Here is a 21,902-nt window from a genome sequence, read left to right on the forward strand (position 1 = left end):
TAAAGCATCTCTATGTCTTCCTTGTTGAGAAGAAGACAGGGGGTTGACGCAAGTGACTCTCGAGAGGACAAAAGCTTCAATTAATCGAAATGTACCGGATGGATTCCTTTGGGCCTCGCTTCTTGGTGGCAACTGGCCTGATCATGTGTATGATTTGATTAATGCTGTTTTTGAAGCGCTGCAAGGAGACGTCACTCTTGGTGTTAGCCTCGAGATGTAGGCCCAGGATCTTGATGCTGGGGCTTGGAGTGATGGCCTGGCCATCAAGGAGTATTTGAATGTATTCCTTGATTTGGCGTGAGGGCGGACGACAAGGAGCTGTGATTTTTTACGTGAACACTGGAGGCCACAGGCTTTAGCACATTGGCGTACTAGAAGTGAGATGCCATACATTGGTGTGAGCTTCCTTTAATTTTTGTAAATATTAGCACATGAGCAAGGTGCGCACAGGGCCGCTAGACGGGCGTGAGTGGTCGCGTGACGCTTTCACGTGGCATTCAGCGAGAACGCAGGGGGAAAACCCGTAGATGTACTTGGTGAGTATACCACCTGTTCTCCCCGTCTTCGCGTGGGCTCGTAGCTAAATCGGTAAGACAACGTGCTCTCGCTTTGTTAGTCTATTAGTTCAAGGTTCGATTCCCGATGGTGCCAGTAAATTCTTTTGTTTGTTCGCTGGAGTTTTCTGATGACACCAACGGTCGCGAAAGAACGCTAGGGGGGTAGAGGTAAAAAGCTTTGCTTTAAAACAGCCAGGACACCGAAGCACGCTTTATTCCGCCGCACGAAAGGAATATAGCTCCGATGACGGCATGCTTCGGTCGTGCGATGACAAGAGCGTTCCCTGATACGACCAAAGATCGTGGCCAAGAATGTCAGATATTAGTACGGAATTAATACTGGCATGAATTGGCCCAGATGTTTCTTTTTGCGTTTTTGCATGCTGTTTTTTTTTCTCTGGAGAACACGAAGTCGGCGACTTGCTAAGAGGGCGAGGAGGGTGCTTTTCGTGGTGCGAATGAAAAGCTACATTCATTTCCTGCGACCCTCATATAAGGCTAGTGCGTCTAAGAAGACGAAACAAAATGTATTTCCAGGTTTCCTAAACCTTTGGTATCAACCTACGCGCACAGGTAAGAACACAGAAATACGACAGCGCGTAAACACAATTCATTTTCGTGCCAGCATATACGACGGCGGTTACATGGCTCCGACCGACAGAAGAACATTGCAGCAAGCTATATACTGTGTTGGCAAGGGGCGCGTGTGAACCTACTCAGCTGGAGGCTTCCCCCAGTATTCGTTGTGAATCCTGCCGTTTCCGGGATAGAAGCTTGGTTTGCTGCGCTTCCGTGGAAGCCACGAAACGTGACTTCTTCAAGGAGAATTCAATGCTTAATTTCTTTATTTCATTCGTTCATTGCGCTATCGGTCTTCTGCACTTTCTATTCTCATTTCAGGGTAGTCATTCCGTTACCTAGGTGGTCCAACGGTTATCCGTTTGGGCCAAACCTGCCCTCCCTAATTTCACTTTAAAGGAGCCATGAAGAGAAAATGCAAGTTGGTTTTATTCGAAAGATTTCGTGTTTTATAGTGCCCCCAGCGCTTGTCCGGATACAAACGGTGCTTTATTCACTGAGAAATTAAACAATTTAGGTTAAAATTTTGATTTTCCCGCTCAATCGTGCGTTTTCGTGGTCCCAAATGACATCACAGGAACCGACCGCTCTGCAGCCTAGAGTACCTTCATTCACGCATCCGCCGTACAGGGTAGAGACACGTATACGCTGCATAGAGATAATATACTGACTCTAGAGGGAAAGCGCGCCGCTGAGCCAATGCATTGGAACCGTACGACACATAGTGGCAGACATGATACAACGATTTAAAGGTTGCCAGCTGAGCTTTTGCTTACTAAAAACGGCGAAAGCGATGGGTTGTAATCTGGCAACGGGCTACTGTGGCGTTTCCGCGTCCGGCTAGCGAAGCATGCCGGGATTAATTGTAACATGGCGGACCGCTGGCCAGGCTATAGTGCCTAGAATATACTAGTATATTCTAGGCACTATAGCCAGGCGGGTTTTGTGTAGGCGGCGTCGACAGCATTGCGTAGTTTATCTCATGTGGGTAGGTAACCGACGTGTTTTCGGTTTAGCGTGTGACTTGTATGTACTGAGACTATTTGAGCAAGGTGTGGCAACGCTCACACAACACTTGCGCGTAAGCTCGAATGCGACTGATCGCATGCGCGAGGACGTGAAGGAATCAGCTGATCCGTACTGGTACTGGGGCGCACAGAAAAAATGAATCTCCGTCATGATCTCCGTACATTTTTGCGCTGTGCTGCTTTGTTTTCCATTCTGTGACATTTTGCGAGTCGCTCAATGCTTTTCAAATGAAGTGAAGTGAAGAACTGTGGCTTTGTAGCTGAATGTAAAACCTTTGTTGACACACACAAAAAAAGAAAAACGTTATCGCATGGGCCAACGCTGATATTGCCGGTGAGTCGCGGCCCTTTGAAGCACAGAAACGAAAGAGCGCGGTCGATCGCAGGCCAACAGAGTGGCAGAATGCATGCCAAGGGAGTATGCGAAATACAGTCAGCGGCGTGTCCCGTTTTCCTTTCCGTCTGTGTTCGTCAAGTCTTAGCTGCTTTCCACCACTTCAAAGGGAAAGCTTGCAGGACTGAATGGGCAGTATTGAATGGCAGTAATTTGCCGCACAGAGCGCGCGAGGAGAGAACATTGACTTGTTGACCTATTGTGATTGATTAAAAAAGAAACCGCATTTCGTTACCTATTTTTTCGTTCTACCTTCACGAACGTTTGCGCGAAAGTTCGAAGCACGGAGAGCTGTAAGAAGTTCCATGAATAAAACAACTGGAACCGAACAATTATAAAAGTTCCTTTTATTTCTCTTCCAACGGGAACAATCGCTGGCTGCCACTCCGTAGCCTGTAGTGAACTTGCGGTAGTCAAGGTCAGATCGGAATCGCTGTTCCGGCGTCAGTTCAGGGGCAATAGAAAGGGTGTTTAACGTGAAGAAACGAATGACAGCCTCGCAAGCGCCCGGGGAGGAACTTGCTCAGCGCTTGCATCCGAGTTGTATCAGTTGTACGCGTTTTGCACGCACGCAGATCTGAGCTGGGCACTGCACACACACACACACTGCGCAAGTCAGGCGCAATGGCCTCGCCACTTCCTAGCACACTTCAAGAAATCGAAACCAAAACTGAGCTACGCACTTACTTTTTTTTTCGCAAATTAGAGCTTAATTACACTAAAAGTCTTTTGTAGAGCTAGTTTTAATTACTGAGGCAATTATTTGCAAGTGTTTTGCTTCAGTTCTTTGTTTTAGTTAAATAATTAACGAACAACTCTTTACAAAACTGAATACAATTGATCTGGCAACCATGAGAATTGTATCATGTCAGCGCCCACGATTCGTACGGTCTCGGAGCTCGCTTTACCCCCCTGATACGCTGGCGCCGCCATTTTGGGTCGCTCGCTCGCCGCCGAAGCATGTCATTGTGTGAAAACCGCGCTAAAATTATCGCCGCAACGCGGTTTACTGAAGCAGTTTGAATCATATCGTCTGTTTCGCGTTGCTAGGTCTCGTGGGAAACGAAAAGAACAACGCGTTGAGAACGCTGGCCCAATTGCGGCGGCACGGGACCGTTCAAAGGTTGTCTCCACCCTGTACAGCGGTGTTGGTTTGTTCCCGCGTTTCTTTGCGTTCTGTAACCTAGATGGCGCCACCATACCGTGGCAAGCGTTTGGTTTGCTTTTGCCCGCATTTAAACCTGGCTTGTTTTTATTCTGGGAGAAAATATTCTTTCCCTGAAACAGTGCTCGCTCGACAAATGGGGTCACGTAAGACACCGTTGCTTGCGTCAATCGGCCAGTGTCGTCTGAGACAACCCCAAGCCCCGTAGTGCTGTGCAGCTAAACGAAGCATGCTGTGCGCAGTACGAACAGCAGTACGCATCAGTACTTCTATGTTTACATGTGCTTTCGTAACTTCCACTGTTTGTCCCATCATTCTTATTGCTTTGTAAAGAATGTGCCCTAAATTTAAGCGCAAATCGCTCGTTCGTCTAGTTTGTAAGCTCTACCTAATTTTCGTCTGCTTCTGCCAGCCTCCGCCAATCGCAGAGCTTAGCTCATGTGACATCATAGGTTCTGTTGCGGGAAATGAGCTGGTGGGTCGCATGACCATTCCCGTTTTTACTAATTATGTAGCTTATTTGAGCGAAGTTTACGTTAAAAGTGGTGTCAGTATGATTCTAACGAGACAATCTTTTGAATGAACCAAACTTGTGTTTTCTCTTCATGGCTCCTTTAAGGGGTATATCCCCCCCCCCCCCCTCCAGTAACACAGCAACCCAAGCCTCTCATTTCCAATGTCGGAGCGCATCTTTTATCATTATTGTTTTGATGGCCACACGGGCCGACCGAAGATTGTTTTGACGTAACAACTCCCTGCGTTACATTCGTATACAAAAAGGGAAGCCAGCACTCTAGCATTACAAGAAAAACAATTTTTTTAGTAAAAAGCTTAGTAAAAAGTCACGCGGAGCTGTACACGTCACATGCACGCTGGGCGTTATTATTCTGCCCGTAAAGAGGCAAGCGGCGTCGCGTACATCATCCGCTAGAACCTCCTCGCCCGCCCTTATATGACTTCTCATAACGATTGCCTAATGCGGCCATGACCTGCCCCCGTTTGCGGGCGACGGCCATGATGCATGCGCTAATAATGTAAAATAAAATAAAAGTAAAACAGATTGGGAACTTTGTAATCTAGAAATCCGGCTATCAGATGCTTTTAAACTGTTCAGGTGTGCCTTGCCTGTGTTAGGGCAGAAGATATAGCGCAGCGTGCGTGTGACATGTACAGCTCCGAGTGACACGAGCTTGAGGGCGCAGCTTTGCGGCGGGCGCTCAGCTGCCGCCCTTAGCCCTGTGCGCGTCTGGTGAGCTGAGCGCTGTACCTGTGTACGCAGTTACAATTTCGGAAATGTAATAATCGATACGAGATTGACTCATGATCCTCTACAAGTTAATCATTACAACCAAGCACCTAACTTAAGATAATTTAAACGGTAATTAACCAAGTCAAGTTACATATTACCCTAAGTAGCACTTGACACCAGCCACGGCCCCTGATCACTTAGTGCAAGAAAAGCGATTTTACTTCCAAAATACCATTTTTTTTAGATTGCTTAGTCTCTATGAAACACCCCGTATACGCACACATTTATTTAACACATTTTTTATTTACTACCATTGCTTATGTGTTGTCTCTCTACATGCCTTATATTCCTGATTTACCCTGTTTCAACCCGAGAAGGCACATCACTATTGGTGCGCGCTTCAAATAAATAAATAAAGTCGTGCGTGGTTGGATGCCTTGGCGGCCATGAACGTAGCCGTCTTCCTAAATAAACCATACATTTCAGAAAACGGAAAAATTCAGGTAACAAAAGAAGCTTTTGCACGTATGTATGATCAGTTATCAATATTTTTGGGCACTTTTTGTGGTGTGAAACAGGAGCTTCAATGTTAAAAGGTACAGAAAAAGTAAAAAAGAATAATAACTCAATTGTGCACAATTCGAAATCGACACGTCCGAAAAACTTTTAAAACAATTGGTAAAAACTACAGCAATGCCCCCAGTAATTAGCGGAAAGTAACGCCCAAAACAAGAGTGAAAAGTTGGGCTGATCAATACACAAGTTTGAAATAAACCAGCGCATTATGCGGAACACGAAGAGAACTTGACAAACACTTGCGCAAGTGTTTTTATACTCCTCTTTCCGTCCTGTCTTATGCGTTTTTGCTTTCTTCCAAACCATGGAAGGACCCATGCAGATTAATTGAATGCCTGCCAAGGACGCAAGATTTTCTTTCACTTCCTGAAACTACCTTTCAACCTTCCGCTAACTACGTTGGAAGAAAAAAATGGACCTTTTACTGTAACAGATAACACAAACTGGGCAGTCTGATGCATTATCCAAGACTATACATGAGCCACCCGTTATCAGTGGTCGGAGCCGTGGTCGGAGCGTTTACGTGGCTGCGACAGACGCGCATCGCAGCCAGCTGAGGCAGCGGCGAGATAACGAATCCGCGCCTACTGACGTGACTGCACGGCGCCTTCTGAACGCGGTGTACCATGTACGGGCATGACGTCAACGCGACCTGCACTGCGCTCGGTGCGCTTTAAAAAGATTCAAATTTCGGGACTGTAACACGCTGCAGCCACACCTGCGATATAAGCGCGCGATAGTAATCGGGTCCGGAGGAATTACAACCACCTGGAGATCTTGAGAGTTCTGCTAAACCTCGACACAGGGACGTTGTTCCTTCTCGCCTCCATCTGAAGAGCGGCCACCGCGACCGGGATGGCACCCGCGGGTTCGCTGCGGTTTTGTCGCACCCATGCAGTCACGGGTATCTGGATATATTCGTTTGCTGACCGGCTGTACACGGGGACTGATCGTTAAGGGAATCTTTACGTCTGCTTGCTTTTTTTTATATTGCTAAATTTTGCGTCGCCTTTGTGTGATGATTGTAGCCTGGGCAGTTGTGTTTTCGCTGCCCGCAACCCTGAAATGACGGCGATCTTACACTGAGCAAGGGACGTCGCTGTTCCTGTACACGCGAGTGGCGCGCCTTAGCCACACTGCATTCGCAGGTCCCCGGCGTCGGACGAGCGTGCTGCGTATCTTAAAAAGTATTTCCAGATACAGGCAAAGTCCGGGAATTTCATACCAAATTATTTAATAATCTTGGAGTAGCACTCCGATTTGTTCCGGACAGCAACGGTATTCGTGAGTTATATGGACTTGGTAAAATAATTTCGCAATTCTAAAAGAAAAGTGTAAAGAATCTGCAGAAAATACAATGCAAGATAATGAATTGCATGAAATCGCGATGCAATTTTGGCGTCAAATTTTCCTCACATGCTTGCACCTACGTGTGCCTCGTGTGCACGTGCTTGCGTGTGAGCGAGTGTATGTGTACGTGTGTGCATGTTCGTGCCTGCGTGTGTTTGTGGGTGCGCTGTGCACGTGCGCCGGTGCGCGTGACTGTGCGTTCGCGCGCGCCTGCATGCGTGTGTGTGTGTGTGTATGTATGCGTGCGTGCGCGTGTGTGTGCGCGCGTGTGTGTGTCTGTATGTGTGCGTGTGTGTGTGTTCCTGCATAAGAGCGAGAATTGTAAAGCGTGCCACAGGAATCTAGATGCGTCATCGTAGCATTCTCAGGCACAGGTCCGCCCTGTAAACTGGATGTTTTCAGATTCACGTTTGTGGCACAAAAGAATTTACAAATGTATTTACTCCGTCCAAATGTATTTACTGTGGGCGGAGTTATCGAAATGGGCTAAAAAATCTGAATGACAAGGGTCACTGAATCTCGCCGTCCCAAGTGGGATTTAAATGCGGAGGATAAGCGATAAAAAAACGCACAAAAGAGCTTTGAATGGGTGCATATACAAAAAAGGAGCAGTGTGTTATCTCTCGAAAAGAAACAGAAACAAGTCCACATATATTACTTGAAGGCGAAAGCATCTCTCTGAGCAGGACATGCCTGGCTTCTCAAATCCCTAGGTTAACATACAGCGTAAATTACACATTCATGTATGGGAACAGAAATACATTGAAGTACGTGTGAACAAAAGTTTAAAACGGAAATATAATATGGAACAGCTCCAACCTGTTTATACAAAAATACAATGTAAGGATTTTTTTCTGATAGAAGTGTTAAGATTACGATGGTAGCATTTAATGTGGCTGTATAAGGACAGAACCTCGCTGAGTTATTACAAGCCATGGCGCCAGCATGATGGAGGGGACAAGATCAAGCAAGTCGCCGTCGTGGCCGGCCGGTGGTTGGTCTGTCGTCTGTAACAGAAATGTGCCGAGCATGCTCCAATGGAATATAAATGAAAGAACATGAACCAAGTACCCGCCAAATAGCATTTTAACAAATACATATCACTCAAATCTTTATTTCAGCATCAACAACAGCAGTTCTGGATGTTGGTCGGGTTGTTAAAATCATAAATCCGTTGATCTGATTGACGACGAAAGTGCCGCGTAAAAAAGGGCAAGTGCTGTTGTAGCCAACGCACTTGACATATAAATGCATGCGAGTTACAGCAGAGTAGTGGTTTTGGCGAGTTGGTACATAACGACATGTCGAAGCGCAGCACAAGAAGAGGGAAAGGAACACAGCAGTAGACACGCAGTGCGATGTGTGTCTTCTTCTGTGTTCATGTCCCTCGTCTTGTGCTGCGCTTCGACACGTTGATTCAAGTTACAATTCCGTATAAGTGGCACTTTCGCTTACAAAATACATATTATCCGCAGATACAAGAAAACACGTTGTAACATTCGTGCCTCATTTGTACACAAACTGACCAGTCTACAAAAATAAATGAAAGATATATGTGCGTGGACTGACGCAAAAAATTAAAAGAAATAATAAAATAAGGCGAACACCCGTGAACGGTCATTGACGACCAATCGTTTATCCATGCTTTAAAGGGATGAAAATGAGCGATGAACCTTAAACATATCAAGAACAACGGAAATAAAAAAAGTCGCTATTAAACAAACAGTCACTATTAAACAAAGACCCGGTAGCAGGGATGGAAAATAAGATAAAAGATAAAGAAACAGGAAAAAACAAAAAAAAAGCAGAAAAATTATATTTTGTTCTTTCAAAGACTAAGCTAAACTTCCCAGCGTGGCTTTCTTACCTCTGCGCTGTACCAGTGCATCCTACAGCACACCGTGCATTTCTTTGTCTTGGCGAATGAAAATAAAACGGTGTGAAGGAGGGTTTTGGAAGCAATTTTGGAAGGGCACATTTCAACAGCAGAAAAATTAAGCTTCATACCGACAATAAAAGCAACTCACTGGTCTGCCGAAGAACTTCCATCAACAGCAATATAAGGAGACTGATATTTTCACTTTAATATCCTTAACTTCCAGTAACGTTAACATCCCGCGCGTTCACACAGTTACCTCTTTCTGCCCCTTTTAGCAATTTCCGCCTAGAATGGGTTCCATAAAAACGTTGCAATTTACGATTTCTAGAAACGCACCATGGCATTTAGGAAGATTGCTACGCAAAGTGAACAATGCAATAATGTGGTACCCCTGCTTCAAATTAGCGCACGAGTTACACGAGTTAGCGAGTTTACGCATTACTCCGCTAACTTACGCGGACGCAGATGCAAATGGCTGCGTAAGCTCAGTCTCCGTTCGCAGGAAAGTCGAAGCTGAAGATAAAGAAAAACCTGTCCCTGTAACCTGAAAAACGGGTGCCAGTAAATGTCTATTGCTTATACTAGGCGAAGAGAGAGAGAGAGAGAGAGAGAGAGAGAGAGAGAGAGAGAGAGAGAGAGGAGGAGGAGGAGGAGGAGGAGGTAAAACGTTTTAATGAGCAAAAAGCAAAAGAATAAAGAAGGCGGGTGGCGTCCTTAGTTCAGGACTCCCCAATAAATTTTATTTAGCGACTCAAGTCCAAAACCATTACCTTGACCTCTCTCCGCACCCCAACCTCAAAGAAAAAAAAAATCCTGCAGTTTTCACCGTGATACCGCCATGCAATGAACGACACGCAACAGATGCACCGGCGAGTTTTGGGGTCGCGTCCACGGAGTAAGGTCGCGTCACTTCGCTTTCGCAAGCGCTTCGTCTTCGTTAGGGCTCAGAGTTAAATAACAAAAAACTAACCGGCATTACTACGGAACCAAGCCATCGTTGCGTGAAAAAGCAAAATATGTACCGCTTCGACCAACGCCATCGCTCCAGCCTTGCTATACCCCGCACGCAGATAAGCGTGGAACCCTGCTCGCAAGAGATGACGCTGCAATTCATAGTTGCAATCAAAGTGGTGGTGCCCACTGGCATGAGTGACGGCAATCTTTCCTTCACTCTCCCGCGCGTATGCCGTATTGGCGCAAACGACCGGCGATCCGCGCAGTAACATTGCAAGACCACAGCGTGTACGCGGTCAGTGGTAGAGCCTTATAATGGGCATCCTCGATTATCAGTCCCGGATCGCCCGCGGACTGCCCGGCACGCGATCTGGCGCCCGATTTTCCCATGTATTCTTATGGGGCTTCCGGTCCGAACGCAGTCCTCGGACTGCCCGCGGACCGTCCAGGACCGGTGAATCGAGGATGCCCAATGTTTCCTCCTGATTACGAAATACGGAGCCACCAACAAGAGTGGGAAATTTGATTGCGGGCGTTGTCGAGTTGCGGAACTTTCAGAAAGCCTAGCCTTAAAACTATGGGCCTCAGAAAAATTCTACCGGCATGTATACAATCAGAAGAGCCAAAGGGAGGGAATGGTGCGAACATAATTTCGATATTGGGCAATGTTTTTCAATGTGGTGTACCGAAGCACAGGCACCACGAAAACCTATGTTTTTTCTCGTATTTGTTACTCGTTCGTAAAAAAACAAAATCCCAGATGAAAAACCTGTCCCCAACATTTCTCGCGCTTTTGACAGCGGAAGAAGTTGATACTAACTGCACGAGGTTAGGCCAAATATTAGGCCCGCTATGGCTTCTGAAAGTGTCCATGTATTGTCTACGGGAGGCGGCCACTGCTGAACCCTATTAACTAGGAACAGCATGGGAGACGAGCGACTGCAGGCGCGCAAGAGAGCGCGGAGAGCGAGCTTCAGCTTCCCAGCGCGTACGCCAGGCTCTCGCTCGGAGCGAAACCATCGGCCACCGCGAAGCAGCGCGACCACAAAAGACCAAAGCAAATTTTTGTCTTCACTTTAATAAGAGTGTTTGCTTTCCGGAACGTATATAATAGCCACATGTACGTGAAAGCGTCCATCCGAGTGCGCGCACTTAGAGCACTGAGCCGAGCGCTTACCTAGGAACACGACGGGAGGTCGGCGTCAACTTGCAGGCGCGCAAGAAGAGCGCGGAGAGCTCAGGGGTTCAGGTACAAAAGGTTAACTTCTACCAGATGTACGTCAGCTTCCCCAGCGCCGCAGGCCAGCCCCGCGCACGGAGCGAAACCATCGGCCGCCCGCAAAGTAGCCGAAACGAGGGAAGGGGAAAAAAAGAAAAATACTCCACGTTGCATGAAGTCGCGCACATAGACGAAGTGACGTCACGGTGCTGCGTCGCTGCTTGGGGGGGGGGGGGGGTGTAGTCGGCCTGGGGCCCTACGGGATATGGTTTGGGAATACGCTTCCCGACCCATTCGACAACACATCAGAGTGGCTCGAATACCATAAGATGCATCCTACCTATAACAAGGCACCACGAGCAGCAAGGGCCCGAGCAATCCATGTGCAGTATGACCATCTCCCCTTCACTCGCTATGCAGACGCCTCTGCATACCCCAACAAATCTGCCCACGCTGCCAGTGTGAGCGACGCTAACGGAAAAGAGTTAACCGCAGTCACGACCATTACAAAATCTATAGAAACAGCCGAAGAAGTTGCTATCGCCCTAGCCGCTACCACTTGCGAAGACTAGACAGTTATACTGACAGACTCCCAAGGTGCAAGCCGCAATTTTCTGATCGGACGAATATACCTACCAGAATTGGCTATACTAAAACAAATTAAACGACTTCCTGAACTATAGGTTGTCTGGTCTCCTGGCCACGAAACCCTCAAATGAAATGAGTCGGCACATGCCGCTGCCCGCGCGCATACACACCGGGCCGTTTCCTAAGAGGGTGATAACCTACAAGATGATGACATCCTCAAGCCTACGCCCCTGCGAAAATACGCTGTCATACTCACCCACTACCGGCACGGGCGCCAACAATACCCAGAACCCCACCCACACCTATCCAGAACTGAAGCTAGAATATTCCGAAGACTACAAATGAACTGTCATCCCCACAATACCCTACTCCATGCAATGCCCCACCCCCACTACCCCGCATCTTGCAAATACTGCCCCCACCCTGGCACCCTATACCATCTGGTATGGGGGTGTCAACAAACCCCGTCCCTTACTCCTAATCCCCAATCTACATACGAGCAGTGGGTGGCACAGCTGGCCTGCTCCGACCTCTCCTCCCGGCGTAGCCTGGTGGAGAGGACCCGGGCGGCCAGCGCAGGCCAGGGTATCCCGGACTAGAGGAAACTCCCCACCAGGCGGGTGCCCAGACATCAGCACCTAAGGCTCGCCTAAATAAAGTTTATGCCTCCGCTTCATTTTGGGGGGTGGGGGGGGGGGGGGGGTGCGGTCGCTGTGGTTCCCTTCCTCTGCGTATGCCTACCTAGAACGAAAGTACAGTCAGTGTCAATTTGACGGCTATATGGGAGCGCTGATCAATGAAGCACCTTACCGTGGCAGTTTTTAGCATTCGCGAGGACGCGATTATGGGAGCGCCTGAAATCCTACGGCTGTTCCGTAAAATCTGCTCACTCCCGTCAGCAATCGGGGACAGGCGGACTCGTCACTTTTTATTAATATTTTTGACCATCATGTTTGGGATTCGCCTCCAGACTGTTGCATGTTTTGATAACACCATTCGCTCGACATGCGGGAAGCAATAATCATGGCCAACGGTCTTCAAATGGGAAAAGAAAAAATGGCCGTGAATCTGCTCGCTTCACTGCAGTTGTTACCGAAAGACGATAGTTGTCTGCCGCCCCTGGCAAGCAACTCCTCCTCCGCTAGCCATTTCCTCCCCTCCCGCTCTTCGCCTCGCTCCCCTCGCGATGAATACACGAAGTCTCTGAGAGGCCATACATGGCACGAATGTTTCCGTAGCTCGCTAATAGTACATCGCTGACAGCTGTCAGACAGCATTAAAGAGGAATATAGCTGTAGGAGGCCCCTAGGTCAAACCGAGGAACATGGCAGCCATAAAAGACAGTTTGCCGAAAACAACGGCGAATGCTCAGTCGCCCACTTACGTATATTCATGCATGCGTAGCGATGGGCAGGGGCGATTGGTATGTTGAGGCCTAGGATGCGAAGGTGTGGGACACTGGGGACGCGTTGGTCATTAATGGCGATCTCTGGCTATGATATGGCATCTGGACGCTTGTTGTACCTTATTTCGCGCGGAGTATATGGGCAGATTTTTCGGTGGCGAAATTCAGTCTCCTGGCTTGCAGGTATTGTTGCGTCCCCTAAATATCTGCGTAATCTGTATCTAGCTAGTCCCCTGGGGATCTTGTAACGACCCAGAGCGTTATGTCGTCCCCGTATACGACATGACGTAGGTGGGGATGACTCGTAGTAGGGGGCTAAGTACTTCATGGTGATGTAGAAAAGTAGGATGTACTACCGATCCCATTTGAGTGCCGCTTGGTATGATTGGGAACGTTTCGAATCAGAGGTGTCCGGTGCCCTCGGTTGCCGTGCGGCCAGTCAGAAATGCAGCGAAGTAGGGACATGTGCGCCCGCTACAGTTCTTGGATGCAAGTTCTTAAATGGTGCCCTGCAGTGTGACTTTTTCGAAGCCCACCTTTATTTAGAGTACCAAGATTGACCACTTACTGTGGTTATTTGTATTGTGCAGTGCTTCCTCCTTTAGTTGTTGTAATATACTTTGGGTTGTCGTATGTGAGCGGTAACCGTACATCGTTTCATGGAAGTAGCCGTTGTGTTCAAACGGTTTGCCGAGACACGGGGTTAAGGAAGTGGGCCGTAGGTTATTTGGTTTCAGGAGTTTGCAGGTTTTCCTATGAGAGTGACATGCATCAGTCCGCCAGCTAGCAGCCATTGAGGTAGTCTAGAAAAAAAATCGAGGGAAGCTTGCATTCACGCACAAGACTTGAATGGCGAAGCTGTTGTAGGTCAGCCTTCATGGACCCATAGTTTCAATATCATGTTTATTCATGTAATGTGGTGCTTGTACTCGTGGTCATATGTGAAGAAGAAGACGACGTCTTCGATGTGATGGCTTCTAGAGAATGTGGTGGGCGCGGTAACATTTCCCAAGCAGGGTGTGAGCCCATGCGCATGACGACACGATACGAACGAAGGAGGGCCGTACACTATGACATGAGTTTCTCGTTACGAGTAAGTGTTGCCTTGATTACGGCGAACGCTGGAGTTTTTTTTTTTCTATAGCCACTGCGCTAGACGGTGACTCGGCGGTCGCCGCCAGGAACGCGATAACGTGCGGTCGGCATTTTGTCGCTCCTCGGGTTTAAAGGTGCAATACTTCATTCAGATAACAGGTACAGTTCTCTAGAGAATTGACATAAAGGCAGACAGAAATCCCTGGCGTGGTGTCTGCTATTTACCCTCTCTCATACGGAGAGAGAGAGAGAGAGAGAGAGAGAGAGAGAGAGAGAGATAGAAAGATAGAAGAGAGAGAGAGAGAGAGAGAGAGAGAGAGAGAGAGAGAGAGAGAGAGAGAGAGAGAGAGAGAGAGAGAGAGAGAGAGAGAGAGAGAGAGAAAATATACATATTTCGTTGCGAGCGCATTTCTGCATAATGGTGCGAGCACCGGCCCTGTTAGGGGCTTCCTCTAGTCCGGGATACCCCTGTCCTTTGTCCTTGCTGGCTGCTGGTGCCCTTTCTATCACCATGCGCTGCGCCGACAGCTCCGATCTGGACAGCTGGTCTACCCACAGCTCGTTGTGAGGGATCGGGATTGTTGTCATTTTCATACCAAATGGTACAGGGTGTCGCATATATCGCCGTGACTGCGTGAGTGTGCTTGCGGGCGTTGCGTGCAGTGTCCGTGCACCGCGGCGTAGAGTTTGTTGCGTGCTTCTGTGCTTGAAGTAACCGCATTGACCCGACCCTCTCTTAATTTAATGTGGGTGCATATTTTGCGGAATGGGAGCTACATCGATGTATTGGCGGATCTGGAGAAGGTCACGTCGGGGCTCTTCTTCTTTTGGCCGGTACTGGATATCTGGGGCGTGTGAGGCTGTCTCGTCCGGCGTGTGTGGTTTTGGGTGGGTAGTTTGGGAGTGACGATGAGCTTCATGCAATTAATCTCAGGTATTGTGTGTTCCTGTAGTTTGAGAAACTTTCGCGTTGATGTTAACGGAATAGACTTAGGAGTAGACGTAGATCCGTATTGGGTAAGCTACTGTTAGAGTACCCTTCTCCTGGAGGCCGCAGCAATGATTGGCGATGCGTCGCACGAGGTGTGTCAATTGTGAGGGGGCGTTGTAATTCAGGTGGGGTATGAGAGCGACTTCCGTTTTTAAGGATACTGGTTGTTGATTGCTAGCTCCGTATCTGGGATTGGGTCTGTTCGTTTTTTGTAAATGCAAGCACATAGCTTTAGGAAGGCGGATTTGTCGGGGGCGCATTCTAGTCCACAAGCTTGGGGATATGTTGGGGTAACGTGCATGACGTCCATAAGTGCGTCTTGTTGGTTTCCGATGCAGCCGCTGGGGACCCACAGGGTGTTGTGGTCAGCGTTAATTGCATGGCATAAATTGGGGATTGCTGCGAGGAGAGGCGGCAGACCTTTCACAGTCAGGTTAAATAATGGGGAAACGACGGATCCTTGGGGGGGTTTCTTTGGCCGCAATTGAGAATAGGGTCGGATGGGAGGTGCCTGATGCCATTCGTTGCTGTGCGGTTGGTTACAAATGAGGCGATGTAGGAGTATATACGTGCGTTCGCCGCAGTTGTTCAAACGCAGTTGTTCAGATGTTCAAATGAATATCTGAACATTAACGGAAGAAATATGTCACACAGATGAGCGCTGTTTTTGGAGCATATACAAAGGAATATTTCTTCAGAAGATCTTTAATGAAAATCGAGATCTTCTGACACGGAAGGACACCTAAAGACTCTTTATGATGTAGTGATTGCAAAAGCTGTGGTGTTTCAATTATTGTGGTTTTTCTTTCGCGTAACTAAATTTTCCTTTAACTTAAAACAAAGTGCATAAAATCAACTACCACGCTGAAAGCCTCCCACGAGGTGCATCGTGCATATAGGGTATGCCTGCTGGGTCTGTTTATTAGTTTAGTGATGTCGCGGGCGGACAATGGTAGGGATGTAAAAGGAGATGTTATACCGAGCATTACACCTGGGCGTAGTGTTGCGTGATGAGCTTGCAGAACCAGTCAAATCCAAACATTGTATGTAGACTGTAATCAGTTTTGCTTATAACGCAAGCACACACACAGATTTGATGCCTGATCTGTAGTTGCGTATGCCAAAAAAAAAAACAATGCAGTAGAATCATCAAAGACATGATTGACATGAATATGTTTTCAAATCACTTATCAAGTTTTATGCCTTGTTCTATGAGAGAAAGAACAACTCGGTGAACACAGTTTTTTTAAACGAGACTTACGCGACTTCTTTTACCGACCTCGTAGCTCTTCGGGAGTTGCCTGTGGCACGCGACATGTCCTTCAGTGTGCTACAATATTCGCTACAAGGGAACAGATTTCACACCACTTTATACTTTTAAAACGCGAATACCCAAAGACAACATTTGAGCCGGTGCCTCCAAGGCGGCCTCTGTGGGGGTATATTGCCCCGAACCATGTATGAGTTTGTTTATTTATTGTTTGTTTTTACTGCCGGGACACACTCGGCTGTGTTATCTGCGTTCCAAACGAAGCGCGTCTTACATTCTTTACTTTTGTGCCGCACGGGCTATCACATTCAGATAAGCAGACTGTTTCGCCCTAACGTCACTAGCCCAGAATAATCTTCTGTGATCTACAATGTTCTGCATGTGAATCGACGGTTCCAGAAACACTTGCGCCGAAACCTGCACAGCAGACGCCGCGGCATTCGATTCGACGACACGCGCCTGTGCAAGTCACTTCGCTGACCGCTGCTTCGCCGCCTCTGTATTCTTTTGAGTTGTTAGGGGAGCACAAGTTCGCTCCAATAAACTTGTTTTTCCTTCAAGACAACTGCGTCGTCCTTGGCTTCGTTACCTGCTGGGTGTGTTCAGATAAGGACAGCCAAAGTGGTGCCATGGCCATTTTTTGTTTGAGATGAAACTTTATTATTGTGTAGAGCACTGCATCCCCACCATGGAACTGGCATTAGTTTAGTGAGTAACGCCCTAGTTGATTTAATAAAAAAATATTTAGAACGCGATCGGGCCGGGCTACTTTCCACATTGCTCGGTGTGGCAACTTTAGGGACCCGTAAAATGAAGCGAAATTTTTTCCAAATTTTCCTAATTTTTTAAACAAATATTTGCAACCTTTTCTGCTAGATTCTTGAAAATTGAATTTGCAATACTTATATTTTTTGAGAAAATATTTCTCAAACTTAGTAGTGAGAGCAATGTCGTTCAAAAGTGGCACTTCTAGAAAAACTTTTTTTTAAGCATCGCCCTAAATTCTAAGCTGTCTAGTTTTTTAGACGTGTTTACGAGGGGCTGCTGAACACCTCATACCCTTCTTAATGCTCTACAAAGAAAATCTATGAAAATACCGCTTCGTGAAATGTGACAAAAAATGAAAATTTTGAAAAAAGGTCCACATTTCGACGTCATTTTAAAAAAATCATGTTTCTCGATTTTCGCGATATTTACACAAAATGGCACTCAATTCCTGAGTATTCTAAAAAGCTACACATTTGTTGCATTATTTTTGTTCTAACTCGGAAAAATGAGGTCACATTCAACACATTTTTTAATGTCCGATCAACGGTTGAGTAGCAGTTCGCAGTGAAAAAAGACAAATAATTATGGCTGTTTTGTTACATTTTAGAATAATAAAGCGCCTGATATAGAAAAACTGATCATAGTCTTCATATTTACCCATTGTTCAACTTGTTAGTTGCGGTAGGCATGAAAATAATTGTGAGGTTTCTGAGCTTGTTTCTCCCACCACAGTAAGGCTACCTTTTTATTACTTTATCGCCTTGCCCTAGGTGTGTCATAAACCTATATGTTTGATTTCTGACGCTGCTTAATCGCACATTTTTGGTAATTTACCCCATTTATAAGCAAGTAACCTCGCTGCTGGCACTGAGAATATGACATGCAATCGTCATTGTCAAATGTGTGTTTCCGTTCTACCTGGTAGATGCGAAGCGCTAACTAACTGCAATACAACTTCGTCTTCCCAACTGTCCGTCTTTCAGGCTCCCGGAGATAATGAATTGATGTGCTTCTTGAACATTTTGTTTTTAGCTGTTGGAAAGACAAACTTTTGTCCGACTACAAAATCTGCCAACCTTTACTTTGGGCACTTCAAGGTTAAGGGGAAGGTGCAGCTTTCTAGTTCCAAGGCCCTTCAAAGAGTCGACACATAGAAGTGAAAACCGTCGCTGCCTCACCGAGTCCCAGTTCAATGTTGTGTACCTTCAATTTATTTTGTTTGATTTCGATATTTCCGGGAGGATACGGTATGCCGAGTACAGGCGGGACATTTTAAAGCAAAGCTTTTTACCTCTACCCCCCAAGGGTTCTTTCGCGACCGTTAGTGTCACCAAAAAACTCCAGCGAACAAATAAAATAATTTATTGGCACCGCCTGGAATCGAACCTGGAACTAACAGAGTACCAAAGCGAGAGCCCGTTGTCTTACCGATTTAGCTACGAGCCCACGCGAAGACTGGGAAGACAGGTGGTGTACTCACCAAGCACATCAACGGGTTTACCCCCTACGTTCTCGCTGAATGCCACGTGAAAGCGTCACGCGACCACTCTTGCCCGTCTAGCGGCCCTGTGCGCACCTTGCTCATGTGCTAAGAGTTACAAAAATTAAAGTAAGCTCACACCAATGCATGGCATCTCACTTCTAGTACGCCAATGTGCTAAAGCCTGTGGCCTCCAGTGTTCACGTAAACAATCACAGCTCCTTGTCGTCCACTCTCACGCCAAACCAATGTCAGACCATCACTCCAAGCCCCAGCATCAAGATCCTGGGCCTACATCTAGAAGCTAACACCAAGAGTGACGTCTCTTTGCAGCGCCTCAAAAACAGCATTAATCAAATCATACACATGTTCAGGCGAGTTGCCACCAAGAAGCGAGGCCTAAAGGAATCCGGTACCTTTCGATTAATTGAAGCTTTTGTCCTCTCGAGAGTTACTTACGTCAACCCCGTCTCCTTCTCGACAAGGAAGACATAGAGTTGCTTTATATAATGATTAGAAAGGCGGTCGAGCAGGCCATTGCTCTTCTCATGAGTGCGTCCACACAGAGGCTGCTTAGCACGGGGCTCCACAACACGGTGGAAGAGCTGATAGAAGGCTATCTTTCTAACCAGAAGATCCGACTCAGAACTGCGATTGGTAACCGCATGCTTCTCCAGATTGGCTGGGCAGCCCAGAATGTCATTCCGCTTGACGTACTCCCAGACTCTTGGCGACTAAAACTAAAGATGCTCCCTTTGCTTAGAAATATGAACCCCTCACATGACGAGGGTCACCGAAAAGCACGGGCTCAAGCGCTAAACATCACCCTCGGTGGGGATCATGCAGTTATCTACACAGACGCCTCCAAACATTGAGGGCAGCAATACGCCATCATCGTGGCTACCTCCAGAACCAACCTTCTTGCGTGTACCTCGCTTAGGACCCAAGAAATGACCGCAGTAGAAGAGGCAGCCATCACCTTGGCTCTCGCTCAACCAGGGGTTCGGGGGGTAGTCATCGATTCCCATCAAGCCTACTGGAATTACCAGTAGGGTTGGGTGTCCTGACCTGCACTGCGCGTGCTAAAAATCCACTCCCCAAACGGTTCCACTCAGCTCATCTGGACACCCCCTCACGCTTCAATCGAGGGCAACAAATACGCCCACCCAACAAGCCTGCGCTTTTACCTCCCGTGCTATGTAGCTGCGCGAGGACAGTCACCCGCTTGTCACGTTCAGGGAGATAACCCAGCATTATCGCCTTCTGAGACAGACCGTACCTTCGCCTTACCCTGACCTTTCCCGGAGAACAACAAACTACCCTACGGCTCATACAATCCGGGCTCCTTCCCACGGCCTACGCGTCCTCACTTAATGTATCCGAATCGCTACGACGCTGAATGTAAATTTTGCTCACAAGTAGGAACACTCCGCCCCGTAATCGGGGTGTGCGACTTTAGCCCTGAGCACACTCCTCTCTTTCCGCCAACTACCCAACAAGAGCAATGGGAGATGCTGCTGTCCAGGCCCTCTCTACCTACCCAGCTTCAGCGGGTGGATAGAACACAGGCCACGCGGACTGCATATGGGCCCCACAGAAGGAATCACTCCCCAGGGCTGCACTCTGGGCCGTTCAGAAATCAGAACAGAAGTATTTCTTCCTCCTCCTCCTTCTCTGCCACAAATCTCGTCGTCTTCATCCGTGGCGCAGAGACGGAGAAGACAGATCGTCTAACACCGGGTTGGAGCTTACTTTAATTTTATAAAAAATGTTTCCACTCTTGTGCTACACCAATACAACTCAACCAAACACTGTTCAAGCATCATGCATTGATTTAACCTTACCAAGAATATCTGTTTGAAGTAATAAATGGTGTGGTTAAGTGCATTTCACTTCTCTCTGGTTTTGCTATTAGTAGAGCAATGTGAGTGAATTTAAGTGACGTCGAATGGGTAATCGTTATGGGTGCCGTTTACAGCTTTGCTTTCCAACCACATGCACGGGGTGGATTGGCGCGATTTTTTTTTGCTTTTCTCTTGTTTGTTTTCCTCAAATGTCGCGATATCGCCATCCCCAAAATATAGCATGACAAAATTCACTTTTGCAGGATGCTGTCCACGAACTATTTCGTACTTTTTGTGGCTTCGCTTGAAGGTAAACACAAAGTATTCACAGCAGCTTGATGCTTCACAAGGCTCTCCGCGCCATCGTACGCACTTTTGTCATGTCCGCTTCCAGAGAAAAGCCACTTTGCCACCCTAGTGACCCGACATTCACTTCTGCGCACCTAGAGGAACTGATATTTGTTCTTAAATTGGGTGGCACCACAGTTATTTATACCCATTATTAAAGCGCATATTCATGCATGCCCTTCAAGAAGTCGCTTGATTTCGACCAACCCCAAGCATGCATGAGCCGAACCAAGACTGTGCTCCCGCAAAGAGTCGTAGTCTTTCTCGACATCGCAATACACGTGAACACACTTTTTTTGCCTCTGCGGTCAATGGTATCCTCTACCTTCGTCGGAAAGTAATTCCCACATCACAAGCAAAGCTTCTGACCACTGTTTGTCGGATCTCGAAATCGGATCTCTTGGAACTAGAAAGCTGCACCTTCCCCTTAACCTTGAAGTGTCCAAAGAAAAGGTTGGCAGATTTTGTAATAGGATAAAAGTTTTCCAACAGCTAAAAACAGAATGTTCCAACAGCTAAAAGAAAATGTTTAAGAATCCCATCTATTTATTATCCCCGGGAGCCTGAAAGACGTACTGTTGCCAAGACGAAGATGCTTTGCTGTTAGCGCTCCGCATGTACCAGGTAGAACGGAAATAGGTACACATTTGACTATGACGATCGCATGTCAAATATTCTCAGTGCTAGCAGCAAGGTTACTTGCCTATAAATGGGGTAAATTACCAAAAATTACACCATCTTCCCGCGAGGGGAACCATGGGTAGATGCAACGTATCGTGGGGGGGGGGGGGGGGGGGTGGACACGCTGCGTAAAATGGAAACATAACAACAATTGACATGCTAACATAACGGAAACGCAACGGAAACCAACATAGTCTCCATTCAAATCATCGGTGGTCATCGGATGTCATCGGCGGAGCGGCGCGTTGGAACGGCGGCGGAACGACTGAATGGAGCGGCGCAGTTGCCGCGTTTATATGTAGCGGAATGAGAGAGAGCAGCGCATGCGCATGTGTTTAGCCGAGCGCTAACGCGCGCTGACACACAGCTGGCACGGCGACGGCAGCGAGCGCCAGCGAGCGCTAAACGCAGATGGCGCTGCGGTGAGAGCGGCGTTAGCGCGCAGCTGGCGCGGCGAGGATAATGGGGGAGAGACGTGCGGC

The sequence above is a fragment of the Haemaphysalis longicornis genome, unplaced genomic scaffold, assembly GCF_048455015.1.
Source record: "Haemaphysalis longicornis isolate Haplotype H1 unplaced genomic scaffold, Haemaphysalis longicornis Haplotype H1 scaffold_1, whole genome shotgun sequence".
In the NCBI taxonomy this organism is placed as follows: Eukaryota; Metazoa; Arthropoda; class Arachnida; order Ixodida; family Ixodidae; genus Haemaphysalis; species Haemaphysalis longicornis.